General features: G+C 55.1%; 1 non-coding gene across 1 annotated transcript; it reads left to right on the forward strand.

Moving 5' to 3' along the window:
* The first annotated feature begins 2,053 nt into the window (after positions 1-2,053).
* On the forward strand, positions 2,054-2,125 carry TRNAQ-UUG. Its single transcript has one exon. It is a non-coding gene; the product is annotated as a tRNA-Gln (tRNA).
* The last annotated feature ends 8,407 nt before the right edge of the window (positions 2,126-10,532 follow it).

Raw genomic sequence — 10,532 nt, forward strand, 5'->3', positions numbered from 1 at the left:
CAGGACCTAACCAGATCAGCCACACCATCACTGGTTCATTCACCTGCACATCCACCAATGTAATATACGCCATCATATGCCAGCAATGCCCCTCTGCTATGTACATCGGCCAAACTGGACAGTCTCTACGGAAAAGGATAAATGGACACAAATCAGACATTAGGAATGGCAATATACAAAAACCTGTAGGAGAGCACTTCAACCTCCCTGTCCACTCTATTGCAGACCTTAAGGTGGCCATCCTGCAGCAAAAAAACTTCAGGACCAGACTTCAAAGAGAAACTGCTGAGCTTCAGTTCATCTGCAAATTTGACACCATCAGCTCAGGATTGAACAAAGACTGTGAATGGCTTGCCAACTACAGAACCAGTTTCTCCTCTCTTGGTTTTCACACCTCAACTGCTAGAACAGGGCCTCATCCTCCCTGATTGAACTGACCTCGTTATCTCTAGCTTGCTTGCTAGCATATATATACCTGCCCCTGGAAATTTCCACCACATGCATCTGAAGAAGTGGGTATTCACCCACCAAAGCTCATGCTCCAAAACGTCTGTTAGTCTATAAGGTGCCACAGGATTCTTTGCTACTTTTACAGATCCAGACTAACACGGCTACCCCTCTGATACTTGTCAGTAAGGGCTAATGTCCTAAATGGGAAATCAGCAGCAGTTTGTAGCTGGGGGAGCATACAGTCTGAATGTGTATGACCCGACCCCAGCCCCCACCCCCACATAGCAGTAGGGCTTGGCACTCTCTCTGTGCATTGGTGTGGTGGCTGAGTGGTTAACCAGGCAGTGATAATCCAAGGAGGTTCCCTGAGTCAGTTTCACTTCTCAGGAGATTCTGCACAATAAAAATTCTGTGCACAATAGTTTAAAATTCTGCAAATTTTATTTGCCAATAAATAAATGTGGAGGCACAAGCATGGCAGGGGGGAGCACAGGCTCCTGGATGCCCAGAGGTGGGATGTCACCCTGAAGCCCCCTCTCCCCTCCAGGGAAACAGACTGTGGTGAGGCTGCACCTCTCTGCTGCCTACTCCAGGAGCCCCCAAAAGACTCCCCAGAACTGCTCATGACCACTCTTGTGGCTTCCCTTTGCTTCCCATCAGAAAGCCTGAGCAGCTGGCCCTGGGGGATTTGAAAGGGCTCAGTGGCTCCTGCCCCCACTACCGGCAGCATAGTCAGGCTAAAGCAGATTCCTGCCCACCCTCGCTTCACACGGCGCACCACTCCCAGAAGCATCTGGCATGTCCCTGTGGCCCCTGTGGGGTGCGTCTCTCACACGCTGCCCCCACCCCAAGTGCCAACTCTGCCATTGGAACTGCGGCAATGGGAGCTGCAGGGGTGTTGCCTGCGGGCAGTGGTGCCAGGAGACCCCCCCAGCCTCCTCCATGTAGGAGTTGTGCCAGAGGGGGGTGTGGGTCACTTTCAGGAGCTGCCTGAGATAGGTGCCACACCCCAAACCCCTGCTCCAGCCCAGAACCTGCACCTCATGCACCTAAACTCCCTGAGTCTGCCACTGCCCCCTTGCACCCCAACCCAGCCCAGATTCTGCATCCCACCCTCACCCTAACTCCATCCCAGAGCCCGCCACCGCCCCCCCCATGCTTTGTTGGCGGCTTTGTTTCAGCAGCTGGGGAAACACCATAACATTAAACAAACCATTGGTGCCAAGTCCTGCAGCGTCACCTGTGGGGTTTCCAGAAGAGCATCCAGGCTGCGGAGCCAGTCAATGTGTGACTGTATGACCGGATCAAGCGACAGCTGGCCGAGTTCCAGGAGATGAGTCTGCAACTGGCTGATATGAGTGGGAGCACTGAGTGAAGGGAGGGGCGGCCTCCGCTAACATTTTTGTGGCCTGCAGGGAATGGAGACAAAGCAGGGGGATGTGGGGACTCGGGGCAGGACCCGCAGATCTGATAGTGCAGGACCACAGTCGCTGGAGGAGGAGAGAGAGTCCTGTGAGAGGAAGCCGCTAGTGGGAAGCAATAAGTGCAGGGTTCAAACCAGCCAGCTGAGAGTCACGGGGGTCTAGAAAAGGAAATGGCCGTAGGTCCCATGGTGTAGTGGGCAGCACTCAGGACTTTGGATCCTGGAATCTGAGTTCAAATCTCAGTGGGACCTCCTGGAGCAACGTTGGTTTGCTGCAAAGCCATGGAGCTTGATGTGCTTGGCTACCTACTCTCAGGGTGAACCAGAGTGAGGTTTTTTTCCCCTCCTGCTGCGTGACTGATGCCCACTGGAGACAGGTCTTTGGTCCGGCCGGTTCAATGGGCCGGCTGCTGTATGCTGGGGTCCTAGAACTTAACAGTCTGGCTAGAGAGCCCTGCAGGTTGATCATATGCTTGTTTCTTGCTGCTTCACCTGATGTCCACAACTTTGATCCTTGCAGCTGCCACACGCTTCCTCTTGCCCACATGGCATTCAAAGGAAGTAGGGCCAGGCCCAGGCTTCATAGTCAGGGCTAGGCAGGAGGGAGGCAGAGTCCCAGGCTGGAGCCCAGCACACCTCTCCTCCTCTGGGCACTTAGAGCAGAGGTGGCTGATGCTGACAGCTCCAAGGGAAGGCTTAAAAGCCACAGAGCAACCAAGGGCAGGGCAAGAGGAGGGGAGAACCATGCCTATGTGTGGCCAGCAGATGGCCGCAGTGACACCTGGCCAGCCTGCTTCCTGGCATGGCAAACCCCCACTGAAGGCCACTCACAGACCAGCATTTGTTCTGCGGCCAGCACCACAAGGTGGTTGGAAAGCAGGTGGGGCCTCTGACTGTTCCCACTCAAGGGGCTTCTTTTGGCGGTGTAGCAGGAGATATTTCCCCAGGAGGCTCTTTCCCAGCTGCTGAGAAGCACAGAAGTAGCCGATGTTTGCTCTTGCAGTGAAAGGGGTTAATACGTTTAGGCGGACTGGCTAGCTCAGCTGGCAGCACCTCTGGCTCTTACTCTGAAGGTTGAAGTTACAATTCCCTGCCTGGGTGCTTGGGGCTCCTCTTCAACAATATAGCACACAATCTGCCTAAGCCCCCACCCAGTAACCTGGGAAAACTAGCCCTGCCCACTGGATGCCTCTAAGAGGCAATACTCTCCCCATTCACAACCACTGAGTGTAGAAAAGAAACTTTAATAAAAAGGAGGAAAATCACCTTGTATTAACTTGGGAAAAAAACACAATCAGGATTCATAACACAACACTACGAGCAAAACACCAACCCATAGTGCGCTGGGCAGTGGCCTTTTGCCTCGGGCTCTTAAATCCAGACACCAAATGCTCTGTGGATGTGCCCCTCCCTTCACTGCACCTCACCCACAGCTGCTGTCCTGGGTCAATGAAAACCCAGAGTTCACCTTTCACCTCCCGGGGGGAAAGCCCCTTTCTCCCTCCGCTGTTTGGCCACATTGCCAGCCACTTGCCGTTCCCCCCTGTCACCGCTCTGCTGGCCCCTCTCTGCTCGGGGATGTCTTGTGGTCCCACCAGGGGGGAACAGGCTCCCTAAAAGCAGGGCCACCCAGAGGATTTGGGGGCCTGGGGCAAAGCGGGGGAGCAGACATTAAAAAAAGGTCCCACCCCCTGCGGCTCTTGTACTCACTGGGTGGCGTCCGAGTCTTCAGTGGCAGCGGGTTCTTCACTCACACTGCGTCTTGGGCGGCACTGAAGGACCCGCCACCGAAGTGCATCTAAAGACCAGGACCACCACCGGGTGAGTAAAAATTAAAAAGGTGCCTCTAGCCAGGGAAGGGATTCTTGGCCAGGGCTTGTGGGGGGCCTGCAGGGCCCGAGGCCTGGGGCAAATTGCCCCACTTGCCCCCCCGGGTGGCCCTGCCTAAAAATGGCTGCCACCTGAGCCCAAACAGTAACCTCACCCCTTCCACTTGAGGCCACGCCCCTGCACCACCCCTTCTCCCCAAGCCCCGCTCCTATGCTGCCTCATCCCCCAAGACCCCTCCCGCTCACTGCTCTCCATCCCCTCGCCCCATCATTCACCCTTACGGTCATTACAAAGTGGCATGGCAGAGCCCTCCCATTTTTAAAAGTCCTGGGGTGTTGTTCCCCCCTGTTCAGGCACCCCTAGGGCCCTGCACTTCACACAGCTCTCCCTGATTTCAGCTGTTAGTGAGGAATCCTTACTCCCAGCACAGTCTCAGCAGTTTCTTGCATGAGAGACACTGTCCCAAAGCAGGACTAATGCTTAGACCTGGTGATCAGTGATTTCAGATCTGTTGGTTTGCAGCAAGACTCTCCAGTGAGTCTTAACCAGCTCTGTTATTACACAGGGAAGAACAAAAGGGTCAAATGTTGCCTGGAATCCTTAAGAAGAAGCCACCCACCAAGTACCCACACTTGTCGCTACCTGCTCTCATCCCCACTGAGAATGTTTGGGGGGGTCACTCCTTGGCTTTTTCAGCCTAGGGGTCTAAGAAAATACTAATTAATAAGTGCTCCAGTGGCATGATTGGTTAGTGCACAGCACTTATAGAGCAGTACTGAGAGGAGCTATACTGAGGTTGTGAGTTCAAACCTCACTCAGAGCCCTGGTTTTCTTTAACCAAGTGGCATCACTCCCTCATTTGCCATGTAGAATCCAGCCCAGGGGACACTGAGGAGGGGAGAAGTAAAAAATGCCCCCTTCAATTATTACCTCCTCTCCAGAGCGCAGGACAGAATCTACAATCCTTTCTCCCCCACCAGCCCCTGTGCCAGGATCCCTCCCTTGTCATCTGTGCTATTGACAAAGACTAAGTGATAGGGACAAAACACTCAAATCCTGCCTGGCGTGGGGAGCCAGGTTTGCTCTTCAAATTCTGTCAATGGTACATTTCCAGGCCTGGGAATGTCCCACAACAGCACTGAATGGGAAGCTGCCTGCAGAACAGTGACACTGCACAGAGCTCCTGTGGGGGAGGGGTGGGAATTAGTAACATTTTGAGGATTGTTTGGGAAATGAGCCTTTACTGACAAGGTTTGTCTCTCTTCCTATTTCACCTTCAGGTGTTATGTTGAGGGATCTTTAGTATATATTTGTGAGGTTAATAACTACCTCCTCAACTTTATTTACTCAACTTAAAAATTGGTATCACTTGGATTTTGCATCTCCCTGTGAAAATACAACTGATGTGTGGCTTTCTGCAGGGGGTCATGATGTTATAGTTGGGGAGTTCAGTCTCTGTACTTCTGGGGGAAGCATTGCTTTTTTACAGCTGCCTCACTGCCAGGCACACCAGGCTGTTAGCTGCACCCACTGTCCTTGCCAGGTGCCCCTGCTGAAACCTGGGCGGTTGCACTGCCGTGCTGGGGTGACTCTGCAGGGGAAAAAGCTGCTGTGGAGCAATGTAGAGCAGGTGCAGGAAGGAGACGAGGTCACTACTCACATTCTGAACTGGATTTCAAGTCCGCTGCAGCACCCACCGCAACCCTCGTTCCTGCACCTCTGCTTCTCTGCAGGGAACTTGTTATGCCACGAGGAGGTGCAGGGAGACTGTGCAGGAAACCCAGGCCCACACCCCGAGCACTGCAGCTCCAGTGCTGTGTTTGGGATTCATTTCTGCTCTCTGATAAAACTGCTCCAGGCTCCTCTGTCCAACTAATATTCGTCCAGGCTTCCTGGCGCTATTAGTATCTGTCCAGAGCTTTCGCCAACCCTTCCCCAAGAGAGCTGGGCACTCGCTCTGCTCTAGGAGAGCCAGACAGGCCCTGAGCGGGACAGCAAAGGACACTAGATGGTGACCCTAGGCCAGTGGTGCCAGAACAATCTGTATTGGGGGGGTGCTGAGCCACTGAATCAACTGTAACCCCAGAGTGTGATGGAAACCATGTCAAGCCAGGGGCTGCTGCAGCACCCCCAGTTCCAGCATCTCTGCCCATGCAGCTCCCCCAGCCTGACACACACACACACACACACACACAGCCCCTGCATGCGCCCCACCCCAGGTCTCCTCAGCCCAGAGGTGAGCCCACGGCTGAGTGGGGAATCAGAACCTCTGGAAATTACCCTGGGACCAGCATGATCTGCCTCTGCCCTGTCAGCTCCACATGTATTCAGAACAAGTCAGTTTCCCTGTCCCAAGGTGTGTCCTGCCATGTATCTCTTCTCTTTCCCAGTTCCCTCCAAACCACCCATTTCTCCCTGCCCCTGTGCTCCCCCCTGCACAGCATGTCCTGGGAGTGACTCAGATTCCCTGGACCAACATTTCTCCCCACTCCACCCCACCCCACATGTCTCTTCTCTCCCTCAACTTCCTCCACCTCAGCCCATTTCCCCTGCACCCCAGGCTGGGTCTCTGACAACCCCCTCTCCTCTCCTCCTGACCTCAATATCTCCCTGCCCCAGGCTGTCTGTGAGGCTGGGTCTCTCCCTGAAGCCCTGCCTCCAGCCCGGGGCTCACAGACAATCCCCGCCCAGCTGCTGTGTGCTGGGGCTGTGACGTGCAGTGACGTGCTCACTCCCAGCAGGCAACTCATTCACTTGAGATCAAAATGACAGAAGGTGTCATGTGTCCATGGGCGGGGTTATGCAGATGAGCAGTGCCTGGCAGCAGGACAGAGAACTGCGAGATGAACCAAAGGATCCCGGTGGAGAGAATTCTCTGCGTGTGGATAGAATCTGGTGTGAGGAGTTTGTACTGCGAGTGCCTGCACTGGAGTCCCTTCGGGGCAGTGATTGCCACTGAGCTACATATTGACCAAAGGTGTGTGAATGGGATGTGGTGCCTGGCTGGTAGCAGTTCATGGTGATAAGGAAAGTAGTGGGAGCAGGAGATCCTGTCCTAGCAGGGGGCTGGGTGGGTATTGCGTTTCTTTGTAAGCATGAGTGGGTGCAACTAGACCCCCCACCTTCTCTGAGGGGTGGGGCTTCTACTTTCTGCTTTGGGGAGGGGGAGGTTCCATGATGTTACAGCCCATGGGGGAGGGGTTTGAATCATGACTCTGAAGTGGGAGAGCAACTTCCCCAGCTCCCACTCAGTCTCCAATAGGAGGCTGGGCTGGGATCTCTAGGGAGGGAAGCACAGGGAAAAACAGTCTCCCCTATGGAACCCAGGAGTCCTGGATCCCAGTCCCCCTGCTCTAGACCCCCTCCACTTCCAGAGCTAGGTACAGAACGCAGAGGTCCTGGTGCCCAGCCACCTTCCTGCTCTGACCACTCGACCCCACTCTCCTCCCAGGGTAGTACAGGGGTCACTGGGTCGGTTTTCCAACTCTGCTAAGGGCCTTGGCTGATTTTCCCAAAGTGCTTCCTTCTGAATCCAGCACATCTCCCCCACCCCAGCCCAGTCACTGCCCACCGCCGCGTGGGGGCACCAGCACTGTGCCAGGTCGTGGTGGGAAATTGTCCAAGCTGGCTCAGGAGAGATGTGTGTGTCCCTGCTGCCCCCTGCTGGTGGGGCTGAGCCCCGCTCTGTGTGTGTATGTGTGTGTGTGTGTGTGTTGGCTTGCAGGATTTTGTATCCTGCAGCAAGTGACACACACACACATTGACACAGAAGGGGACTCACACAATCCCAACACTCACACACAACGCACCCAGAGGGGCATGCTAGCCCACCCCCCAAAGAGAGAAATAATCACACCCCCAGCCACACTCACAATCACACACACACACCAGAATATTCACAATTGTGCTCAGAGACACAACCGCACACAGTTCACCCCCACTGCTCCCAACACAAGGACCTCCTGCCCCACACAGCATGTGCCAAGGCCTGTGGAACTCACTGCCACTGGACAGCTACCAATGAGAATGGACCTTTCCAGGAGACCAATAGACATAGCTGTGAAGACAGAGGGGGCTGGGCTCCCAGGGTCTGACCCGGGCTGTGACTGGTTCTGACCTAGAGGGGTCCATCCAGCAGGGGGCAGCGTGACCCACACACAAACCCACCAGAATTGCCTTTCTTAGCGGGTCACCCAGGCCACCCTCAACTCTGCCCTGGGTTGGGTAACAAAGGGGCAGTATTGGACTCGGCCATGTCACAACCTGGACCTAGCCCCTCGCTCCACATGCTGGCGAGTTGGGTAACTGCTGAGGGATTGAACAAGAGAGAGTCAGAGCCAGGGAGAGAACCCAGGAGTCCTGGCTCCCCCTCAACACACACTCTAACCACTGGACCCCCCCGCCACTCCCCTCCCAGGACTGGAGATAGAACCCAGGAATTCTGGCCACCAACCAATGCCCTCCCTCTCTGACCACTAGACCCCATACTCCCCTTTTAGATTTTAGGCTCGTTGCCTCTCCTATCCACTCACCCCACCTGTCCATCCCTTTGCTGCAGGTTTCTGGGGTGTCACCCCTGCTCTGCACTCCCCCAGTGCAGCCCAAGGCTTTTCCTTCCCCCAACCACACATCCTGTCTCCCCTCATGTTGGATCATCTGCTTGGCCCCCTGTCCCCTCTCGGGGCACGCTGTGCGGCATGGCTGGGGATTGTGCAATGGCCCAGCACCAAGCAATGCAGAATGGACACCACATGCCCTGCCCCACCTCATATGAGCTGCTTTCCAGGTGGATCAGAGCCCAGTGCCCCACACCTGGGCCCTCCTGCCCCATTGGGGGTGAACTGCAGCCCCTGCCGCACTCCGCAGAGGGAAGAAGGGTCAGGCCCAGACAGCCCTTGTAAGATGGGGAAATCACCACCGGGGTTGATGGTATGGAGGCTGACACACATGGGGAAATAGTTGTCACTACAGCTGGCTGAGGACAGCACAGCACGCACGCACACGCGCACACACACCCCCCCCAACACAACCGCTAACAGATGCAAACACATGTACAAATCCAGCCACATGAACACACACACTAGCACAGCCACAAACACAACTCCCCCACAGCCACACAAACACCTGCTCTCTCTCTCTCTCTCTCTCACACACACACACACACACACACACACACACACACACACACACACACACACACACACACACACACACACACACAATTCCTGCAAAACCCCAGATATACACAAACACATGCACAAATCCACACACACACGTTGCACACCAAACCCCCTCCTGTACATACACCTTGGGTCACTGTGACACTGAACACTTCAGTTGGATGGGGGGTCCAGTACCATGTCTATTCCTTGCCCCCCCAGGGCTCGTAGGGAGCAGATTGGAGGCACAGGGGGCACAATCCAGTGCCAGCCAAAGAGGCGGTTAGAGGTGAAGAAGGAGCTGTGATTTCTGCATCACCTAGTTTCTGGCACAGGCTCATTGAGGATTTGCATTTCTTAGTAGTTTTCACACCATCACCACTTCCTGTCCAGCCCCCTCCTGCTGTGCAAGATGGTTAAAAGGGGGGGTGGGATAGGAAGAACCCAGGAATCCTGGCTCCCAGTTCTACCTGTGCTAATGTTACCAGACCCCACTCTAACCTCAGTGCTGGCAATAGAACCTAGGAGTCCTGACACCCATCTTCCTTTCCTCTAACTACTAGACCCCAGTCCTACCCTTCTTGGGAGCCAGGACTCCTGGGTTTTATCCCCAACTCTGGGAGCAAAGTGGGGTCTAGTGGTTAGAGCAGGAGAAGCCAGGACTCCTGGGTTCTACTCTCAGTGCTGCTGGGTGACACAGGGCCTCCTCCCACTTTTTGGGTATAGAGCCTTTAAATTCTCTGGGGCATGGCCTGTCTCTCGCTGTGTCTGGGCAGCGCCTGACCCAATGGGGCCCTGATCTCAGCTGGGGCAGGGACTGTCTCTGTGTCTGTGCAGTCCCTGGCACAACGAGCGTCTTGATTCTGCCCTGGTCTCTGTAGGTGCTGCTGTTGTGCAAATAAATAGTTGTGATACTAAAAGGCATGGCAGTGCGTGAGTGCACCACCATTGCCATGCAAGGGCTAAATGTGATTCGTATCCCTGTGACCTCCCGTGCACCCTCCCTCCTCCAGCTCCCCGATTCCATGCCCCGAGCCCCTTGTGCCGCTGCCCTTGTCAATGGCAGTGCTGAAAGCCACCCAGCCCTAGCGCCGAAAGAAGAAGATGGAGGGGGAGGAGCTTTGCAAAAATCGGTCACACCAATAGGAAACCAGCCCCAGCAGTTTGTGACTTCACTTCCCAAAATTAGATGTGCAGACACACACACACACACACACACACACACACACACACACACCTATGCCACTGCACTACCTCACCTTGTCCAGGGAGGTCTAAGCGGGGAGCTTTGTGTGGGAGCGGGGACGGACGGCACCATCAAGGTAGTTCTGGAGATGGTCCTCCGGGTGAGGGCATCTCAGCTCCAACTGGCACTGGGCTCACACTGGGCTGTGTTCAGGTCCTCTCTCTGTTGTGTGCTCCGGCTCCACAAACGCCCCCACCACCTGCTCTTTCCTTCTGGTACAAAAAATATCCTCTTCCTTTGCCCCAGAGAGAGACACCCACAGTGATGCTTAGCACGCCTTCCCCCCACCTTCTCCCCATTCCCAGGAACGTGCAGGAAGGGGGTCGGGATTGGGGAGAGACCGCATCCCAAGGGGAGGGTATGCAGGGCCGACGAGGGGTGGGAGGGGAAGCCGGTACAAATTACCAGGGCCCGGCTGTCCAGA

The sequence above is a fragment of the Gopherus evgoodei genome, unplaced genomic scaffold (assembly GCF_007399415.2).
Source record: "Gopherus evgoodei ecotype Sinaloan lineage unplaced genomic scaffold, rGopEvg1_v1.p scaffold_37_arrow_ctg1, whole genome shotgun sequence".
Lineage (NCBI taxonomy): Eukaryota > Metazoa > Chordata > Testudines > Testudinidae > Gopherus > Gopherus evgoodei.